This window comes from Platalea leucorodia (assembly GCF_965183815.1).
Source record: "Platalea leucorodia genome assembly, chromosome: 8".
NCBI lineage: Eukaryota > Metazoa > Chordata > Aves > Pelecaniformes > Threskiornithidae > Platalea > Platalea leucorodia.
The window spans coordinates 21,001,847-21,024,235 of record NC_138830.1 but is presented as its reverse complement, the minus strand read 5'-3'; the positions used below and the strand labels follow the sequence as shown (position 1 = coordinate 21,024,235).

General features: G+C 43.6%; 1 protein-coding gene across 8 annotated transcripts in view; it reads left to right on the top strand.

Moving 5' to 3' along the window:
• The first annotated feature begins 16,302 nt into the window (after positions 1 to 16,302).
• Positions 16,303 to 22,389, top strand: part of ACSL3 (acyl-CoA synthetase long chain family member 3) — a 55,788-nt gene continuing 49,701 nt past the window's right edge. For 5 of the 8 annotated variants that reach the window (XR_014228945.1, XR_014228946.1, XM_082319285.1 and 2 more), the window contains exon 1: positions 16,303 to 16,439. The gene's annotated coding sequence lies outside the window, so the exon portion shown is untranslated. Of the gene's footprint in view, positions 16,440 to 16,959; positions 17,082 to 18,818; positions 18,923 to 22,389 lie in introns of those variants that run through there. The other 3 variants (XM_082319286.1, XM_082319288.1, XM_082319287.1) reach the window with 3 other exon arrangements.

The following is a 22,389-nucleotide window of genomic DNA, read 5'->3' as shown; positions in this document are numbered from 1 at the left end:
GATACCTGCATGGAAATCCCCAGTTTTAAAAATATTTATTACACCATTTGTCTACAGTCCTTCATGGCGGCAGCTGGATATTAATATTGACATGCTTAATATTTATATGGCATTACTACCAATTTTTCTAACTTTGTATGTGATGTATCCTTTTCAGTATTGGAAGGATATTCTTCTAATATTGCTTGACTATATTGCTATGTTTGCTGTGTAGGCTTTCACAGTGCAAGATGGTAAGAGCTAGAAAAAACAGAGAAGGGCATGAAACTGGCACTTTCCATGTAAAATGGCTAATCACATGCCATTGCACTTTTTACACAGTTGCATCAAAAAAATCTGATTCTGCTTCCAATGAAGGTTCATATTGCAGGGCCCTTGTGACACCTTCTGCTATAAATGCAACTTCTTTGCTTAACGCGAAGTGGTATTTGTAAAAGGGCATAATTTCAGCTGTGTGCTGAGATTTTAAATGCTCTCAAAGGTGAGGCTGTTGGGTATGATGTTTTCAGCTTCATTCACAATTCCTGTTCAGCTTGATGTCACTCCTGACCCCATCTACGCACAGGAGGGCTGCTCTGCCCCGTGGTGGTTGAGAAGCAGCCGGGCACAGCCTCCCCAGCTTGGCCTATCTACGAAAGCATCTAGATTGCACTTGCCATGGTGGTGTCCCACTGGAGTCACCTGCTGCTCACAGTCAATGGGTGGAGTGAGAATGGGGCTGAACCAGGCACTGACATCGCTGGGCAGTGGTCTCGGTGGGTTATGGAGACTCATTGGCTTTACTTAATCTGTGAGAAGGCAAAACCAGCTGTCATTGGGGAGTGCAGATGGATAGCTGTGTTTTTAACCACTTGCATTAAAAAAAATATGAAAATGAATTGGAGTGTAACGTACAACCGTCCCCAGTAATGGTTCCTGGGCTCCACCATGACCAACCACCTGCTGGCCTGTTCCCTCTCCAGCCCTGACTGCAGAGAGGGATTTGATTCCTTCTCTGTTTTAGGCTGTAGCCTCGATTGCACCTGGAAACTGCATCCTTGGCCACTGTCCAGAGTTGCAACCCGGTTGCCAGAACTTATCAGAAAACCACCAGCCGACTCTCTGTATTGTTTAATCTTTTCTCTGATCACAAATGGTACAGAGGTACATTTTTAATGCACCAGGACTGATGTTCAATGTAATGCCAGTGCTGCTATGGTTTTTCATTATTACTTGGGATAACTTTCAGTTAAATTTTCAACAGAAAAATAGCTTTCCATTGTGTGTTCACTGACAATACATTTGAATTTATCAGGTATTGAAATAAATGGTATTGTTAAAACAGCAGTCTGAGCTTAGGTAAAACATGATTTCTCTACAGCACAGTTAGCTAGATCTCCTATTTTAATAATTTATAAACACTTGAAATAAAGAGAATTAGAACATCATGTCCAGGTCCTGTTAATGTTTGAAAAGGGCTTTGTAGCCACCTCTAAGTTTTGGTTAGGGGCTTGCAGCAAAGGAGCTACAATGGATGGGAGATGTAAAAAGTTAATTCATGAGTAAATAAGCCGTTCCATATACATATACATCTATCTATACATGTGTGTGCACGTATGTAATAAAATGATAGAACTTTCTGTAGCTAATTCCTAATAGCTTTTAGAAATTTTGAATGATGGCTTTTCTTTTCATGAGCTTTCTTAGTTCGCATGTGAAGCACCTGAAGCGAGCTCACTGGTGCATAATGCAATCTGAGGGTTGCCACTGCTCTGCTATACCCCAGATCAAACTGAGTAATACTGAAAGGAAGGGTTTTATGTTTTAAATGTGAATTAGTTCTAACAGCACTCTCATCATCAGTCCTAGGCTTGTTCCACCTTTTTATATGAAGTGCATACCTGGATTCTCAAAAGTATTGTGCTTAGTACAGTAATATTGATGAAATTAAGAGAAATCTTTCAAAATGTGTATATACACAAAATTCACCTGGATTTCTGTTCTGGTTGGATTCTTCAAAAGTTTCTCGATTCATCATCAATTTCAGACAAATCTTTGCAACTACAGAAATAGGCACAAAGAACTAGAGAGGAGTCTGGATGGGAGTTTTCTGGTTTTAAGTTTGAAGACTGCAAATCTGGAACCTGCCTTCACGGCCAAAGCCCATGTGTAGTTGAATGCGGTGACCCAATGCTGTGATTCAGCTGCTTTCAGATCATTCGCCTCCAATAAAAGCAAGTGAATGAGGACTGAACAAATTAATTCAGCGAGGCTAAATCACAGCCTTAATTATACGCAATGTAAGGTAATGACAGTCTTAGGCTGTGACGGCAGGTTGCTGGTATTGTCGCTGCTCACTTGTTGCTCGTGCCTCTCCCCCAGGGAGGAAGCTCCATTTTGTTTGTTTCCTAAACTGAATCATTTCAGAAATCTGACCGAGAAGACGGACGTACCCAGAGTGAGCTGGAGGAGTGGAGGGGGTTAACCGGGGCTGAGGGCACAGCAGCTGAGCAGGGGTCCCGGGTGAGCACCCCTGGCCGGAGGAGATGCTTGGTGGAGCCGCAGCCTTAGATGTGGGCCGGTAAAGCTGCAAGGAAGCTGAGGAGCAATATCATGGATGTCAGTAAGATATGAGTGTCACCCCTGGATCTGCACCCACCTGAACTCCAGAGGTATTTGGATCTAGAGTAATGTCTTCACCCAACTGGTTTCAATAGAAATGCTCTGACTTGTGGGGAAAGGGGATTTACACATGCTTTTTTTAATTCAGTGGTGAGAAAAGGAGGGCCTAGCTTCAGTCTTTGGAGCTGGCCATCACCATCCAGTGGTATCAGGTTGGACAGGGCTCGGAGCAACCTGATCGAGTTGAAGATGTCCCTGCTCATTGCAGAGGGTTGGACTAGATGGCCTTTAAAGGTCCTTTCCAACCCAAACCATTCTATGGTTCTATGCTCTCCAGTATAAATGTCTGTTGGGGGCCCTGGGTGGTGCCTAGCCGTTCAGCCCAGCAAGAGGTTTCCTGAGCTGGGCCTGGTGAAAATAAAGATGTTGGGATTTGGTTGTTAGCAAATACAGTATGTCTTTTTGTTTTGGTACATAAGTCTTCTTATTTAATGGGCAATAATACTGTATAGGTGACCTAGTGATGGTTTAAAAAAAAGCAACATAAAATAGCTTCATAGGAAAAAAACATGGAGGTGTTAAGAGCATTTTTGTTTTGTTTTGTTTTCCTTATTGCAAGCCTCTTCATGTTTCTAAGACTTTGTCTGAAATGGGCTTTTAGCCTCTGCTTGGATTATAGCAGTGTACCTGATGCAAATGGCTGGTGCAGATATGCTGCCACTAAATACACCATGGCTGGAGCAGCAAATACCCACTGAAAACACAGGGTATGGACAGCAAGGAGGGAAATGAGCATGCATGGGGCAGGCTGTGAAGTGTAAAGAGTCCAGTGATAGTTTTTGTTGGCGTGTTTGTTTATGTGTAGCTCAGGGGATGAGCTAGAGAGGAGGCAAATAACTACCACCAGCAAGCAAGGTGGTGCCAGGCAGGTGGTACGAGAAATGGTGCGGAGTCACCTACCCTCCTGCAGGCAAGGATGTCAGTAATTAGCGCACAGAGCAGTGTCTGAAACGAGGCTGCTGTGCCTCCGTGGCTGGTGTCCAGCTATGCAAACAGGCACACAGGGCACGTCACCCCGCAGGTATTTACCCACATACCTACGGCTAGGCTGTGAATTCTTCAGTTCAGCAGGAGCCAACACCCACAGAAGCCAACAGGAGTCTGGCTCAAGCGAGAGGGATGTAATTTTGCTTTTTAGTTACCAAGTGTTGCATCTAATTGAACCTGCTGCAGGGGAGAAAGGCTGATCTTAAGCTGATAATTCCTTGTTTAGATGTGACTTAAAATAACTGGCTTTGGGGAGCAGCAGTGCCTCCACTGATCCCAGTGAGAATTGTCCTCCTGCCAACACTGGCTGCAGGACCACTGAGAATGACATCAAAGGCCCACTGTCCCGTCTTTTCCATCACCTGTTGAAGGACTGAATGAAAATCAACAGCAAGAGCTGCTCTGAGCCACCAAGAGCAGGAGAACCGGGCTCGGTTTTAACTCCCCTCCCTGTCTCATTTCGGCACAAGCGGTCAGCCGTGCCAAGGGGCAGGGAATGCAGCCATTGAGAGGTGATCATTAAGAAGAGGGGCTATTACCACAATTAGTGACGACGAGATGGGGTATGGACACACGAGCTTCCCATGGCTTTTTAAATATATCCAGCTTTCTGTGGATAACCACTTGTTTGTCAGTTCAGGACATCCATAACCAGCTCTTATTGTACATTTTGAAATTTTAGCTCATGATGGAAAAATAAAAGCATGTAGGGGGAGGTGTCACTAAAAGCAAGTGATGAATCCTGGCACTGTCAGCATTTCGGATGGCGTGAACACATCTCCATGCACTCAAGAGCTAGTAATCTGTATCCTTGTTACTCATCATCATGTGTCTAACCATAACTGTGGTTTTAGTTACATGGCAGCAGAAGTATGCATGTTGTTTTTCAAGTATGAAAAGGCCTTTTCCTTGTGGTTGGAGTCTCCTATGCTAATTTGCCAGCCTCTAAACTTTGATCCTAGTCTAGTGCAACTGCTGTAAGACCAAGGGCTATGCTCCACGTACCACAACAAGCGATGAAGACAAAGAAAAAGGGCAAAGGTGATGGAGAGCAGAGGTTACAGCAGCTGAGTTTGAGTTATGTCCTGGGAACAGCCTGCTCCAGATAATGTTGTTCATGAGGACTACAGTTCTTGCAGGAGAGGAAAAATCAGAATTTTCAGGGGACCTCAAAAGTTTAGTTAAACAGGAGGACTACCTGTGTGTTGGCCTCCCCTTCCTTGGCACCAGTTTGTTGTTTAAAAGAGCTATTGTTGAAATATAGCACCTTCTTCTTGGAATGGCAGTGGCAGTTCTCCTGCCTGCATTTCCAGAAGGGCACAGCTGGGCTGCTCCGCAGCTGGCACTTCATACATGACTTCTTTGGGACTTACATTAGCCAATTCGCATGATATCATAGCATATATATATTTACTAAATCAAGGACTGGGTTCTGTAGGCAATAAGTGTCTCTCAAAAGCCACGCTGTAAACCTAAATTTAAAAAAAAATCTCTACTTGCACCACAGAAGATCTAAAAAGTGTTAATAGCAAATCTAAGATTGCATCCTTTGCATTCTGGATTCGGAGCCTGTCAAGATTTCAGGCTTTGTTTATACAAGCACTGACGTCTTATTTGCTGGGGGTTTTTTAGATGAAGACTAGTTTTTCTTTTGTACTTGACTCTGGTAAATGAAACGTAGGAAAACCACAGGTTCCCCCAAGACTGAGCCCCTGTGAGGGCTAGAAGCACTTTGGGAGCAGTGCTTTTCAGCAGATTGGGAGATCACTTGGTGCCTTAGAATTAAGAGCGTAGCTATTTAGTATTCCTCCAGGCAAAAGATATTACTAAATATAATATCAAACTATTAAATAAGGGTGATGGGGTGTAATCTGTTCCACACTGCATGATTCTTTGTATATTTGCAGAATAGTACTAATCAACTTCTAAAATCAAACTGCAAGCTGGATTTTTTTCTTGCTTAAAAAATAACTGCTCTTTTCATGGCGTAATGACTATGATGTTGATCATTACCTTCAATGCTGCCTACTGAGGAGGAGATAGATGGAGTAATAAAAAAGTACAAAGGGCTTCATGAATTGGTGTTGCAAACTGTTAGAGATAGAAATAAAGATGGATGAGTTAAGCATCTTTTTTTCCAGAAGTTTTGTTCTTTGAGATAGTCAGAGGAAACTTAATATTGCTATAAAATCTGGTATTCCTTGCACAAGAAAAATAAGGAGGTAATAAGGAGAGTTTAAAACATTTTAAAATAAGTTTCTTAACAAATATTAGCTCTCAATGGTTTGTATCATGCTTTCTTTACCTCAGCAGGAACAAATCAAATGACACGTAATGACAGTTCTTCTAGCTGATCATATCCTAAAGGCATCCAGATTTCACATATTGATTAGATATTCCACAATATACTTTCAGTAACTACACTCATTCTTCACTATTACATTTACATCACTGTTAATTACAGTATCACCAGTCTAGTTGTCTATTACAGACTTAAAATTTTGAAAAAATAGTGCTCTAATTTATTCTAAGACTACTGTATGCTAAACAAGCCCTATAGTTTGCAGATATTTCTAACACATCAGCGTACTACAAAACTCATTGCTCTTATTGCTTTAACTTAAGAGATGAAATAGAACTTTAAGTGTATAGTGACTTAATATTTATCAGATGCATGATTTTACATCTGTGCATATTTTCAATAGATTAACGAGACTTTTATTTGGGCCTCCAGAAAACATTGTTCATTTCTACTTGTTTACATAAGAAGCAATTATTGCCAAACCCTCCCATGGTAAACAGCAATACCTTGCTACAAGCAAAAAAATGCTGTAGCCTGTGTTAACATCCTATTCTGGAAGAAAAGGGAGCTGACTCAGTACGTGCAAGAACTGTCTGCCGGGAGCAAAACAGGTTATGTGAGAACATGACCTTGGTGAGCTGTGCTAATGACTATCATTTAAAATTCCAGGCTTTTGTCTCAACTAGAGAAACAGATGAGACAAAGTGCCTTTAAAAACAACCCAAATAACACTGAACAAAATGCAGATACAGTTTAAAAATTTTACAGTGAGTAACTAGGTAATCACTAGCTAAAGTATGTCCATTTTTTTTTCCCAAACTGGCATAAGCATGAAAGCTCAATATATTAAAACCACACATTCTTTTGTTTATGGAGGGTCTCTGAATACCTGCACTATCGTGTTGTTGGCTGACAGCTGGCCCCAGGAACGCCATGGTCCTTGTCCACACTGAGTACTGAGCGCATTGTGTCCTTCCTGTGCTTAACTGGCTAGCATAGACAAGCCCAAAATGTATTTTGTGAGTTATTTGTAGTTTGAGAGGATAAATTAATGTTTGTTGTCTTCTTGCCAAAGGTAATGGATATTTGGACTGGGGTTTGAACTTCTTGGCATGGGTTGTCTCCAGAAAGGTCCAGCCTTCCTGTATTCACGAGGAAATACTGCTCATGTTTAAACTGGATCACCCTTTTAGGACTTAAGATTTCTTTGAGTTATGATGTTCTCCTGCAAATGTAATAGATTTTTGGTCTCCTGAGGGAAAGGTTTAAGGGAACAATCCCTAAAAAATATTCACTGCACATACAAAGTATTTGTTGTTTCTAATTTTTAGAGCCATTTGCATATATTCTACTTTCGTTTCTTAGAAATGCTCATGTCTTAGAAATATCAGAGGAGAGAAGAGGTATGGAATGCCGCACTTTGAAGAACACGCACATAATCCATTAGCTGCTGAAGCAAACATTTTGCAGGGATGCAGATCATGGTACACAGATGTCCTCTTTATATGTGGTGTTAGGCAAGCGTGGTTGTAGTCTTCCTCACGCATGAACTGTCTTCCTTAATCTTAATCCTTCTAATCCTTAGACCTTTCCTGTCTCAGGTGATGATGAACGCTCCATGTGCTCCCATATATTACCGGCCTATTTCCCCTAAACCCAAACCACCCTGTATCTGAACTCAGAGTGTTGTATCACTTTAATCACCAAAGAGATCACACTGTCTTCAGTTATTTATGCCTTCCTAGATTTACTTTGGAATAATGCCAAGACGTAGGAGGATTATAAAATCATACTTTCACTACTGCACCTTCAGCTATGAATTCTTGAATGAGACCTTTCTCTTAAATTCTCCTGTCTTTATTCTCTGCACATTTTCTTTTTATTCTCTGTATATTTTCTGATGTTACTTGTTACTGTGAGTGCTCAGGTCTATATGCTTTCTAATGCTTTCTATATGCTTTTTATGCTTTCTATTATGTTTTCTAATATGCTTTTATAATACAGAATAGAATGTTAGTGTGTATTTAAGTATATTAGTATTTGATTTAGAATTTATTTTGCTTTGTTTTTAAACCACTGATCCCCTTCTCTGGTACTGCAGTGAGACAGCCTTAAAATGTATTGAATTTTGCATTTACTCTTTATTAGGCATATAAAATCTAGCTGCTAGCAAAGTTCTACTTCATTGCCTGCTGTTTCTGATGCCAGATTTTTGATATCTAAGTAATTGCTATGCAGCAAAGGAGTATGTCCATCAGTCAAAACTTAAATAAACCTCCTCTTATCATTACTGTGGAGTAACTTGAAGAGCGAAGGTTCCCTTAAGCAGTCGGTTGTATGGACTGTCTGATGTAATCCGTAAGGAACAATGTAAATGTATAATTGAGCAGATCTGACATTCTGCTCAGCATTGCCCAGAAGAACCCAAGGACATATAAGCCCCTGAATAATCCCTGTTTTTACACATGCACAAATGTCATAAATGAGCCTTTAAGGAAGTAGTTAACTTTTTTTCCCCTCCCATCCACTACCAGCATGTCCCAGGTCTACTACTCCACTGCTGCATAGCTGCAGCGTCTCCGAAGTGCCCTACAGAAGTGGGATGGACAAACTGCACTAAATACAACAAACCATCGCCTGGCAGGTGTCAGGCAGCAGATAGCCTGGCAGTGATCAGCACGGCCTGCAAGACTGGACACCTCTGCTATACCCTTAACTTTTTGAAGGATTCCCTATTTGGGCTTAGTGAAATCGGTGGGATGGCTTCCTTTCCACGTCTCTGGCAGGGGGAAAGGAGTTGCTCCTTCCTACAGAAAACACACAGAAAGCCATTTTCCTGAAGCTGCACAATTTTATTGAAGCATTGCTGTACTTCACTACAAAGAAAATCCAAGTGTGTTCTAATTTTTGCAGACTAAATTTCATGGGTATTAAAATGATTGATTTGTTATGCCAGAATGAAATCAGATGCAGGTGTTAGGATTCAAACAACCCCGGATTCAAAATCAATTTCATGTATGAATGCATAATGCAGCTCGAATACTCAGGCTCTGAGTGTATTGATCGACAGCACCTTGGTGTCTGTGAGTCACAAAGCACTTGATTTTTACACACCAGGCCTGGGACTTACTGCAATAGCTTTCTTTTTCAAAATGTATACTATACCTTTGGTTCTTACACATCACAAGATAGACAGCATAAATTCCTGTTTGTATACAGAATTCACCTTTGTTTTTCTAGGAATAACTTCTCTATATTAGATGTTCATCCTCTGATGAACCTGCAGTGTATACATCCATTGCTTGAACGATTTCACAGCTTTCTTCATAGTTTAGGCAGGACTCTCAATCCTTTCACTCCTACCTTTATAATTCTGTATTAATTTCCAGTATAACCAAGTTCAGTATAAATTAATTCAGTACTGTTACACTTAGTCACAACTTTGTGTCTGAAATTTGGTCTGCTCTGAAGCATCTTTGTTGTTTATCTCCACCTAATATGCCAGAGAAAGAAAACACATTAATTCACCCTCTTTCTGCTTCTCATCTTGGAACTCTTCCTGCTGGATACGATTCTCAGATTTAAATGTTGGAAGTAATGATGTTAAACAAATGTGATGGGGTAGTAGTGACTTATTTCATTAAATTGTTAAACAGCCTTAGACTCTCTCAAGACAAAAAAGCGCCCTGCAAATGTGAGGGAGAAGCTCCCCCATGGATGCAGTTTGCACAGGAGACAAGGTAAATGGGGGACCTTTTCCCATAACACGTCTCGGGTACATTCAGGCACCTCATTAAGTCATGGGGTTTCTCAGACTGCCAAATACTTGGTAGTTTACCTCAATTTTCTCAAATAACCCCAAACATCTGACTTGCACAAAAGCCCAAATTTAAGCTTCTGTTTTGGAAACCCTTGGCCACATTTGTTTCCTGGTTGAAGTCTTAGACTGTAAAATGGTTTTGGTTTATGAAAACATTGCACAGTAGTTGACTAAACAAAACCCATTAAATAAAAGCAAACTATCAATCAATCAGAAGCCTTTGCAGGGTTCACCTGCTACAGCAGAAAAGCGCTCTTGGGTTGTTCTAGCCACTCACTGTCGCATTACAGGGTTTATAACTACCGGCTCTATCTATCTGTAACACTACTTCTTTACCGTGTTTATTTATTCAGAATTGCAGAAGAAAGCAAGTCTGTCCTGGGAAGTAGCTTTTTTCCTTCTTCTTCTCAAATATCAGGCGGACACAGCGTAATCCAGGCAAATCTGGTGAGTCTTACTATGGTGGTCTAAAAAGCGGAAGGGCTCTATGGCCGGTGCTGCTTTAATGAAGAAGCACTCTTAAGTCTGTGCTGTGCCCAGGAGAGCCAAGGCTGGAAGGGGTGTCGGTGGACTGGGCTGCAGCATGCCCAAAGCGTGGTGTACAAGCAGTGTGGAGGGCTCAGACGTGGACTCCGACCTGGGCTTGGATGTTTTTATGGCCTATTTGATGATTAAATTGTATTGTAAGACACTGGTCGCTCAGGATATTGCTGTCCTTGGAGCCCATAGGGATCACCTCGAGCCACTGTTCATTGTTTGATGCTTTTGATTCCTCTTGGCTGCCTTTGATGCTGTCAGCTCCACTGTAACGTTTCACTGGCCTAGAAAACGACAGGCGGCTTTTGAGCAAGAAAGTTCAAGAGCAGAAATAAATTCTATTTTTAATCCTGCCTCTGATTTTCCGTGGGCGACACAATTTCTCATAGCGTGGCGGTTCCAGGGTGCGGCAGTGTTGCAGAATGTGCCTTGCAGCTTGTTTTGCAGATCCTAACCCATTTACATGCTTTCCCCTAGTTGGAAATTTCAGGTTTGGGGGTTATCATACTGTTAATACCTGAATGGCACTCTGATTTATTGCAGTAGGTTGGCAATGTATCTGTGGTATGAGAAAATACAAGTGAGGAATTTAAAGTACTCAAGCATTAACAAAGCTGAACTGTATCAAGTGGTGATAAATTTTACACTACACCCTTGATCACCTTATTATTAATGTCATCAATCTCTCTCTGTGAAAAGTGGCTCTGGGCATGCCCAAATTACCAAATGTTCTACTAAATAATTAATCATTTGGGGCATGTTGCCAGAGTTTGCTGCTTTCCAATTTAATCCCAGCAACTTACTCATTCATTCCTTTCTTTGGAAACAAAAAGCTTCACGGATAAAAATGAGTCAAATGTACTGATACATACGTGGAGGCTATTTAGCATTGAAACCTCATGCTGCTTGCTCTAGAAATGTTTTTCCGTCTTTTAAAACAACACCCCAAAATTAACAGTTCTGGGAATGATGACTTCAGGAACACAAGCTGTTTCTGCTGCCAGCACCCGCATCCCAGCTGGCTCTCCCTGCCCCTTCCATATTAGCTCAGCCCCCTCTACATTTTAAGAGGGCATTCAAAATGCCACACTACCAGGATATCTTTAGAAATAGAATATTGCAATGCCAGTTTGATTGTTTAATTAAAAATGTGCAGGGATATGAGTGCCTTTGTTGAACTGGTTATTGTTTGTAGCTAAAGCAAAGTACGTTCTAAGCAAACAGTCTAAAAATGTTATCTTCTTTTTAGTTATAATTCATTTAATTTATAGTAATACTGTATTAATTTGTAGTGTTCAATTATTTAATGAGTCATGGAGAAAGTTTACTAATTATAGAGTCATTTATTTTTCACAAGTTTGAAGGCTACAGTGAAATATATTCTGTCCAGACCACGAGCTTTGTCCTACCCAAGCCCTTCTTTAATTGTCTCTGATATTTCACATAAGAAGTCAATTTGGTTTTAGTTTAACCATATGCACCTTCTTGAAGCACTTAATTTTGTTTGTGTCCCTCCAGGGATTTTTAGCTAAAAGCTCTCACATCTGTTGTATCTGCGACACTGTTGGTTTTTTTCCCCCTCTAGCTTCTTGCCGAGTATCAGTAGGCAGCAGCCTGCTCATCAAAGATTAATGCCAACGTTCCACACATATTTACCCATTCACAGACTCTCCTCTTTCAGTGTGGCTCGTGGTTTTGTTTTTATTAATTCCCCCTGGATATTAGTTAGAATTGGCCAAATATAACATTGGCTTTCTGTTCTCTTTCCTGATGAGTCAGCTGACTGTACTTCCAAATCAGTATTTTCATAAGATCACTTGCAATCTTCCCTGCTATTTACTACTTGCTATTCATTCTCTGTTGCTGATCAAAACATATGGCAGTGGTTTTTTTCCCCTTGACTGGATGCCTGAAACTTTTTAAAAGGGAAAGTGAGAATAGTTAATGAGCTGTTCCTTCTGGAAATTAAAAAAAAAAAAACAACGAAGCATTTGTGAATACATGAATGTGGTTAGTAGGAGCCATCAATGTTTTCATAGATACTCCTTCCCTGCCTGAATGCTCTAGGGTGATACAAGAACTACTTTCCTGCCTTTAATTGTGCTATTGTGCCTTTTTATTTAAACTATAAATCAGCTACTATTTTAACTTGTCATTTCCTATCATTGTGCATGGCTTGTATAGGAAAGGTCACTGTCTCCCACAGTCACTAGCGTATGTCTTGTGCCGTTTAAATTTCCAATTATAAACATAGGTTATCAATCATTTTATAGGTGACTATTGTGCCTACTATAAATCCCCCAATTCTTTGGTTTCCTTAAGGGATACTCAGCATAGACTCATACAAGAAAAGTGTTATGGTGTAAATGACACATTACACCAGTTATCTTCCAAAACTGTGCTCTGTAAAAAACTACATTTAAGCAAAAAGATGTGGTAAAATCCCTGATATCGTGAAAAGCTTTGCCTATGCTACATGTAAACGTCAGGAATCTATAAAAGAAGCTCAAGAAAATACTGAAGACATGTAGGAATCTGTTTAAATCAGTATGTTGTTGTTTGTGTGTGTATATATATATATATTTTAAACCTGAGGTGTCTCTAAATTTGAAGTTGCTTAATCAGCGTGGGCTGCAGATATCTTTCACCTCTGATGCTGTGCTGAATTAGGAGGCACGGGGATTGCCAGGGACCAGGCTATCCAGCCTGGGGTACCGTCTCCAGCAGCTGCCAGCACCAAACAGTACAGGGGCAAATTTAATAAATGTCATTGTAGACTAACGGATTGGACACAGTTTAGTCTTTTTAATTGTAACTCCTTAGAAATTGGGTTAAGCACTAATGAATAAAAGCTTCAAAACCTGTTAGGATTTACTAGTTAGTTCTCAGTATTTTTGTTCTTATTTGAATAGCTTACTCCTATGTAAATTACCTTCAGATATGGAATGCACTGGACAGCTTTTTGGGACATAACAAATGCTCTGTGATTAATGTCTCACTTGCGGTCCAGCACACAGGAAGATCCTGGCGGGCTTGGATGGTTGGTATCTGCAGGGCAATGAAGTACTTCTGCTGCTTTGGTGTCTGTAACAAGCTTGCAAGCTCCCCCGTGACAGGCATGGAGTACTAGATGGGGTAACGTAGCTGGTATCTCACTCCAGTAAGACTGGGGGACATCAACACCAAAGGCCTTACAATTTTTCAAAAACCATCTTGCTGGGGTGGTATGGCATCATGAACTCCTCATTTACCCTGCATACTATTAGGGATACAGCCAATAGCTGTGTCTATTGGGAATAAATACAGGTAGTTACACAGTTACCTTTTGAATTTCAAACAAATCAAAAGTTCAGGCAAACGTAAAACATGCACATTGATGCACCCTGTAATAAAGGTAAGGCTGAATCAAAGTTTACAACAAATCCATATTTGGAGTTAAAGTTTCTGTGGAATATCCTGCTCATAAAACTTGGTAGTATTCAGATCTAGCAGCTTAATAAGGGTCACATTTAATTTCAAGTTGTGGATTCTATACATATCTCAAAGTGAGGCTTTTGCCAAGGTATTTTACTGCTCAGTCGTTGGTGATTACCTGGGAGCAAACAAGAGAACAGGGAGTTCCAACATGAGATCCGATGCTGAGCAGATGAGCTCTGCGCTGTCCAGTGCTTTATCTCCCGTCTTCCTTTATGTAAAATCACTTTTGTAGTTTTATCCTGAACCTTCCTTGCCTTGAATGAAGTGTGAAAGACTGCATGGCACAAATCTAGGACTCCTTTCCTTGTGCTAATATTCACATTGTATTTATTAAGTTTACTCTGTCTCTACCAAGGCAAGTGAATCCTTTGGCAGAAAGCCACCTGAATTCCCTCCTGTTGCAGAAATGCCCACATTTTCCATCTTTGAAAAATGAGTTTCTTCTCCTTCCAAGTCTGCTTATCCTTTTTCACTTTTTCCAGTTGAGTGTGAAACTGTGTTAAATATAACCTCTCCATACTCCTACCCATATTTCAGTTAGCATCCCTTTTGCTTGGGTAGCTCATGACCTTTATGGCCCAGATAACACCCGTTTTCCTGCTTTTCATAACTGTCTGTGGCCATCTCTTCTGTTCCAGTTCTAAACACTTGGAAGCGTTTTTTCCAGTAACTGAGGAGACTGACTTAGTTGTTCTTTGGATTAGAAGTACGTACCCTGTTGGTTTGCTTTTAATAAGAGTCAGTATATTCCCTGCCACTCGAGGACTCTGCAGATCACCACAGATGTAAACAGCGTTTCTTCCTCTGAAGTGTCGTTACCTCTGAGGGGAAAGGAGGAAGGACTATTTGTGGGACGTACGCCATGTGCCGTGGTCAGCTGCGTAGTTTATAAATAGTACAAAGTACTCACTGCCTGATGAGCTGTAGGTAAGGTTGTGTTCAGACTTGCATTGCAATCCTATTCTCCCCTTCCGTGTGCCGTGCAGTTCAGATCGCTGGGCTTTTCGGCCCTAAGGGCCGTGCGAGAGGAGCACTTAACCTGAGCGTACGGAGGAAAACAGACCTGGCCCTTCTGGCAATGGTGGCTGCCACCACTGCAGATACAACCACACAACCCGCCGTAACTGAATCTTCCTTCTGAGCTTTGAAACCTTCTTCCCATATGTTGTTTTTATTTTACTTATCTTTGGCAGGTGCTCATTTATTTTGTCTTTCAGTATTGCGTTATGCTGCTTAAATTAAAACCTTTAATTCTGTAGGAACATTTGCAGGGTCTGGATGAGTCAATACTGATAAAAGAGGTCCTCAGTAATTATTAAATAGGAACCTAGCCTCAAGCAGCACTAACCAAAACTCGCTCCAAGTGACGCCAGCTTTGATGACAGTCGATGTGAAATGAGCGGTCTTTATTCAGTTCTGCCAGCATGGTATCAGTAAAGATTAACTTAGCTCATTTTACCCTAACAGCACTATGGCATTGTGCTGTCACAGAACAAAAAAACCCCGAAGTGAACGTAGTCTGCTTTGTTAATGGCCCGTGAAGGACTGCTTGGTGTTGCCAAATTTGAGATCAGGACCACCAACTCAAAAACCACCCACTCAGGAAACCCGCCGACCCCAAAGGCTGAGGAAGGTCCCAAGAATCATAGCGAGTAGGCGTAGTAGGAATTTTAACTAAACACTTAAATATGTTAAAATCTTGTGTGGAAGTAACTGTCAGTTTACACCAAGGGTGTGCTGGTTTGTACCTTGCACCCGTACCTGCTCATTGACGTAATAAAGGAAAATGCCTCGACTCTGTGTAAGCTGGGACCCAGGTTTTTGGGACAAGCAGCAGAGCTCCACGTCACAAACCTCTGCAGCAACGGCCACTAATGACACCTTCATTTAAAATCTCAAACTCAGTAAAATCTTAACGGCAGCCTCAAACCCTGAGGTTCTTGCAGCATGTCAGAACCGCGACCCCGGCAGCCGGCCCGGCGGGGGACCGCTCTCCCGCAGGCAGGGGCAGGGACCCGCACCCAAGGCCGAGTCAGCTTTTTACATAATCCAGAGGTTTCTGCAGCTACCCGTCACCGTGGGAGCCCCTGCCAACGCAATGAAATTAATGGCGGACAAGAGGTAATTAACAGGCGTTCCAACAGAGATGCAGGACACCGATTCAGCCGGGGGAGGCCGGGCAATCCGCAATGGCGGCGCCCCGGCCGCCGCTCGCCTCGGGGCGGCGGGAGCGCGGGGCAGCGGCCGCGCAGGCGCAGGGCGGCGGCCGCGCGGGAGGCCGCCGCGGATGACGCGGCCCGGCACGGGGGGCGGGCCCGGCCCCGCCCCTCCCCTCCCCTCCCCTCCCCAACGGTCGGCCCGCACCCTCGCCCCGCCCACCGCCGCGGGTGACCTGTAGTAACCCCGGTGCGGCCCGGCCCCCCCCCCCCCCCCCGCCCCTCACCATTCCTCGGCAGCCCGGCCCCGCGCGCCACCCCGCTCCGGCCAACCAGGAGGCGCCGTGGCGCATAGGGAATGAGGGCGCCCGGCGGCGGCGGGCTGCCGAGCCGCCGCTGAGCCCGGCCGGGGGCGCGCACTCGGGCCGCGGCGGCGGGAGCGGCCGCGCCGGGGCGGGCGGAGGCGGCCGGCAGCGGGCGTCCTCTGGGCCGGGGCCCGGTGAGTGCGGGGCTGCGGGGAGGGCGGCGCGGGGGTGGCTGCGTGGCTCTGCCCCCGCTCTGCTGCGGGGCCGCCGGAACGGGCGGGCTGCGCCCCGCCGGGCCGCGAGCCGGGACGGGGCGGCCTCCCGCCGCCTCCGCGGGGGCGAGTGCGGGGGCGGCGGCCATCCGGGCCGCGGTGGTGCTGAAGCGGCCCGGCGGGGCGGGGGGGCGCGGCGAGGGTCGCCCTCGGCCCGGCTTGCGGTGAGGGGCGGCCCGGCTGCGCGGCGGCCGGTCGGCCTCGCTGCCGCCGTGAGGCGATTGCCGCCCTCGCGGGGCGCCGGGGCGCACGGGAGCGCTTGCCGGCTAATGACTGAAATAACAGGCGCTTTTTCCTTCTGCTGTTCTTTGTGTTTCGGCTCTTAACGTGCGAGGAGGTGGATAAGGCGCGGCGTGAGTCACCGAGCCGGCCGGGGCCGGGGGCGAGGGCTGCCCGCCCGGCAGGTAGCGCCCGCCGGTGCGGGGCGGGGGCGGCGTGTCCCAGCCGGGCTCTCCCGGGCCCTGGGGCTCGGTGCCCACAGCGCGTTTGCGCGGAGTCTTCGGGCTCGACGTGCAGCTTCTGGTCGGGCAGTGCACGGAATGTGAGGCAGCGCAGCTGGAGGAGGTACGGGTCAGAATTTCCAGTCGTATTTTGCTGTTTGCATTCTGATTTCTAGGGGTTTGACGCTAGATTGGGTGCTGAGGCACGCTCCCGTCGTGGACTGGCTCGGGAGAGATAGCAGAGGAACATTCTTCACTCGCAGCGTGTGGGAGAGGAGCAAGCGTTAAAAGATTGTTTCAGATAGTTTCATAAACAGCATGAGGTTCGGTTTGTGGGACCCATACAAAATCTTTGGGAAGTAAGCAAACAGTAACCTTCAAAACGATTAAGACTGTGACTTGAATAAAAACAGTTGTAGTTTATGAGTACTGCTAGATTTTTTTTTTTTGACTTGCTGAAGAAATAACCCCCTCCAAACCATGTAATAATTATGTGCAACAACTGGTGTATAATTTTTTTAAATGAGGAGTACTGTATTTTATTTAGAAGCACTAGATTCTAGAACGTGGCTTTTTTTGGCCTATGAAATGGATTTCATAACACCAAATGCGAAATTCTTGTATTTAAATAGACTCTTAACTTTAAAAGTGCTGTTATCAGTACAGAATTTGTGAAAAGGAGCAAAACCAATGATAAATGGTTTTAAGTACTTTTAAAAGTCTATTAAGGGTAAGGGCACTCATTTTTACTCAAAATATTTTAGAATATTATAGAAGTCTTAAGGAATATTTGAGTTGACATGAAGTTTTTTTTATTATATTGTTTTAAGCATCATGTAAAGAAAAAGCACAGAATGAAACCAAAAAGACTGAATGGGATTTTTGTCTGGTTATGGTCTGCTGTAGAAATAGTCTTTCTGCAGAGTGGACTTAGCATCTCATTATGCAAAAATTCACTGTGGCATGTGTCTTTTTTTTTTTTTTTTTTTCTTCTTCTTCTCCTGGGGGTAAAAAGTAAAAGTCAGAAATGGTAGATGCATTATCAGGTCTTAATTATGTCCTAAGAGAAAGATAATCATCTGGGTGCACTTACAAGACTTTATACTCATAACCATCTGCACCACTGAGAGAGTAAGCACATCTCATTGCATTTGCCTGTCCTGTGTGCTTTGAAAAATTGAGGAAAGACATTGTTAAGCGTGGTGATTCCTCCTTGTCCTGTGGATTTGTGCTTCAGGAATGATTGAAGCTAAACATTGTGACTGAAAGACTTAATTTTCTTTATAGTCGTTCAGCATGTTTGTTATTGTTAGTCCCTAGAAACAGGAGGTGGGTCCAAATTTCATGCTTTGTATGTTCAGTATTGATGGCTGGCTGATAAACTCGAGTGAATCTGATGGATCTTCTGATCTGTGTGGTCAAGACTTCTGAAACACAGAACACATTCAGCCTGTGGTATGGATCCAGTCCCTATTGGCTGGTCAGGAAAGCAAGCTTCTTACTAATGGAAACAGAATCCCTGGTAGAGAAGCAAACCTACCAAATTTATTCTAAAATAGCCTGTTTGATCCTCAATAAGCTGTCACTTGGTTCTGAAAGTTGTGCCATCTCCAAGTGTCCCATTCCACTCAAAGTAATCGTGAAGAGAATAAACTTCAGCCTCAGTATTATTCTGTATATTTTACAGTTGTGTATCTGTTGGTGCACAGTGACATTTTGAGAGAGGTCTAGCTTACAGCTGTGGACAAGGGTAGTCTGTCCATACCTGTGCATCTGGAGTGCTTTGGGGCTTTGACAAAAGCACTGTTAATGTCCCAAGGTGTCAGGACTGTGGTGTGTTGAATCTGGTTCCTCTTTTCAGAAGTGTTGATGGGTAGTTCCCGTCTTCCCCACTCCATCTCTCTTGCTTGGAGGATCCTGATTACCTAAGACCACTGAGTAGAGCATGTTGGGCTGAGTACGCTGGTATGTGTAACTTTTAAATTTATGACACTGTTATAAAACCGTAATTAATGCCTATGAGAAATAATTTCTCAAGTCAAGAGGTCTGGTTCAGCCTAAAGCCTAAGAAAATCAGAATGGTATTTATTGGAAAACTTGAAGAACTAGAGGCGATGTCTTCATGCCTGACTTAAAGCATGGTGTGCTTTTGCTGAACTGGTGAGCATTTAAGCTGTTGTTTCCCCCAGCCCACATTTAGTGCCAATGTAGGGCTTTTATTCCTCCTTTTTGTAGACCAGTGAATGGTTTGAGCCACGATCATACGAGAGACCAAATTTTTATCAGTGAATCGTCAAGACATCTGGAACAAAGCAGCACACATGGCTCAGGACAAAATGCGAGAGAACTATGGATAAAGCATTTTTGTTCAAGTTGATCCAGCCATGGAGTAAGTTTCCAGAAGACAGCAGAAAGAACTGAATCCTGAATTGCTTAGAAGTCTACATTTTCTTTAAAAATACATGTTCCAGTGGAAGAGTAACTAAACTAAAACCCGTCCTGACAAGCAAGCTGCTGCTTACTGCCACAGTGACAAAACCAAAGGAATAATGCAGTCTGATGCTGCAACCTTACCAGACCCTAAAGACTAAGTTTAGGTGGCCTGAATTCTACTCACACCCCGTTCCTCAGTCAGTGGAGAAATCTAGGTGGTTTTGGAGAGCAATTCACAGAATTTACATAAGATGCTGAATGGGGAGCTGCCTGAAAGCCAGCTAATAAGAAATAGGAGGCAGAAGGATTTATGTGGAATTTAGGCCATCTGAATATGGCCCTAAGATGCGACTTAGTACTACTAAGTAAGGTGTATTAACACTAAGAAGACTTGGCTTCAATTTCTATCCATTTCATCTGCTGCTGATTACTAAGCAAATTTACCATTTAAACAGCTGTTTAAGGGTGGGGGCTTCCTGGCTTTGTCTTCTGGCAGGAGTAGCCCCTTGCACCAGCACAGCCTGGGGCCAGCCGGGCTGGGGAACAGCTCTGCTGAGAAGGCCCTGGGGGTCGTGGTGGACAGCAAGCTGAGCACGAGGCAGCCGTGTGCCCTGTATTAGCAGGAGCAGAGCCAGTAGGTCAAGTGAAGTGATTATCCCCTTCCACTTGGCACTCCTTAGACCATATCCAGACTACAGCATCCAGTTGTACTGCTCCCCAGAAATGTAGATAAACTGGGGTGAGTTCAGTGGAGAGCTACCAAGATTGTCTTGAGGTGTGAGCTTTTGCCTTGTGAGAAGAGGCAGAGGAACTGTGCCTGTTTTTGAGCTTGGAGAAGAGAAGGCTTGGGGGGCCCTTCCAGCACCTATGGGGAGGTTTTCAAGAGAGTGAAGCCAGGTGGTTCGTAGTGGTGCGTGGTGGGAGGAGAAGAGACAGCAGGAGTGAATTGAAGTCAGAGGGGTCTGCGTCTATAAGGCATTTTTCACCGTGAGGTCAGTCAAGCAGTGGGACTTGCTGCCCAGAGAGGTGCAGTCTTCTTCCATGGAGGTTTTCAAAATCCAACTGGATAAAGGCCTGAGAAAGCAGGTATGATCTCATGGGTGACTCTGCCTTGAGCTGGAGGTTGAACCAGAGGTCCCCTGAGGTCCCTTCCCACCTGAATTATCCCATGGCTCTATTTAGTTTCTGCCCACGCTGCAATGACAGTGGAAGTTTCTGAGCCAGCTTACTTGGGACTGCATGCGGTCTGGCAGTGCAGGTTTGCTCATCATACTTGGAGGAATATAGCAAGCACTCAAGCCAATTTCAAGCAGCTCTCAAATGGCAGGACTTTATTTGTTTAATTATGCAGTTAGAGTTGGAAGAACTGCTCTTCATCCTGAGACCCTGATCTATATCAGCGTTTGCCATGTAGTAAGGCCTGAAGGGCTCTTGAAGGTTTCAGTACTCTGCTTAAAGATACAGTTTGGGATCTAACGATTTTGAGGATGGTGAAGGAAATCACCTGGACAAGGCCATATCCTAATCACACCTCCTGGATGGCTATTACTAAATCCAGGACTATGGGGGGGGGAGAAAAGTGCAGCTCTCTGAAGGAAGTGCGAATCTTATTCTGTATTACCTTCTAAATCAATTAGAGAAAAGTTGTTCAAAATTCAAAATCGTTTTAGAATCAGCCTGTTTCAAAACTTGCAACTGGAATTACTGTCACATGTGTCCTCTCGTTCCTTAAGTGAGCCTGCAGCTCGTGGGAAGTCAAGGTGCTGACTTAGTGTCTGTAATCCTGTAGGAGGAGGTGGCAGTGGTGGGAGTTTGTCGATACCTGTGCATTGGGAAGTCATGTTTCCCTCAGTGTTCATGAGTCTTGTTAATTACAAAGATGTGCTAGTTAATTACAATATCTGCAATGGGACAAGCTGGCTTCTCAGTTCTGTGAGTTTCCTGAAAGGCAGGGAAGATCGGATTATCGCAAGTTACTGACTTACGGATTTTCACTGTTGATAGTGGAAAACAGCAATAACAAACTGCAAGCCTTTTCCCATTTCACTTAAAAGTTGGAAACCTAGTGCTTTGTTTGTTTAGATACTGTGTAAATATCATCCTTACGCTGAATGCTTGTATCTACTAGATGAAACCAGTATGAGACCTGGAAGGGGAAAATTGGTAATAAAGATTAGAAGTGACTTGCTGAAGATTAAGCAGCAGAATAGCAGTAGTACTGCACTGCCAGATCCAGTTCCCCATCTATTTGCTGTGTTACATTACTGTCCGTGTAGAATATTCTCTCCTCCTGTGATAAACTCATAAGGACACTGTGAACTGAAAACTATATAAAAACAGTTTTTCTGCATCTTTAGAGGAAAGACTTTTCTGCCTTTCCCTTACTGCTGTCTAGGACTGGGTATGGAACGTGCCTCATTTTGTTCAGGTTGACTACTGAGACATGGAAGAAACCTCGACCATCCGCGGGAAGGGTTTGCTTGGATTCTTTGCTTCTTGACCGGAAGACTTCAGAGCAGTTAGTGCAGTGTGTACATCAGTGTGCACGATGACATAAGGTTTATTGGATCAGACATGCAGTATGATTTCTACCAACCAAAGTTTTAAGACAGTATCAGAATGTAGTCTGTGAAACAGTGGAACATGGTCTCCAGTTGTTTCACCAAACCATTTTTAAAATCAAAGTTTATGGGCTCATTCTGTGAAAACCTATGAAAAATGTGGAAAGTGGAGCATCTGTGGTTAGTTTTTAAAAGTTAGATGTGTGTGTAATTTGTGTTGGGTAAAGAGGATGTCTGTAGTCTGTTGTAAGTACGTGGGTATGGAGAAAGGCAGAAGGGAATGGGAGAAGCAGGAGGTGACAGCTTTGCAGGAGGATTTAAGTGGTTATGTAGAAAGATGCATCTGCTTTATTTGTCTGCAGATTTTGTAAGGATTTATGTGTTTGATGAGTGCTGAAGAGGAGAGAGGTAAGGCAAGAGGCATAGGAGGGAGACAGT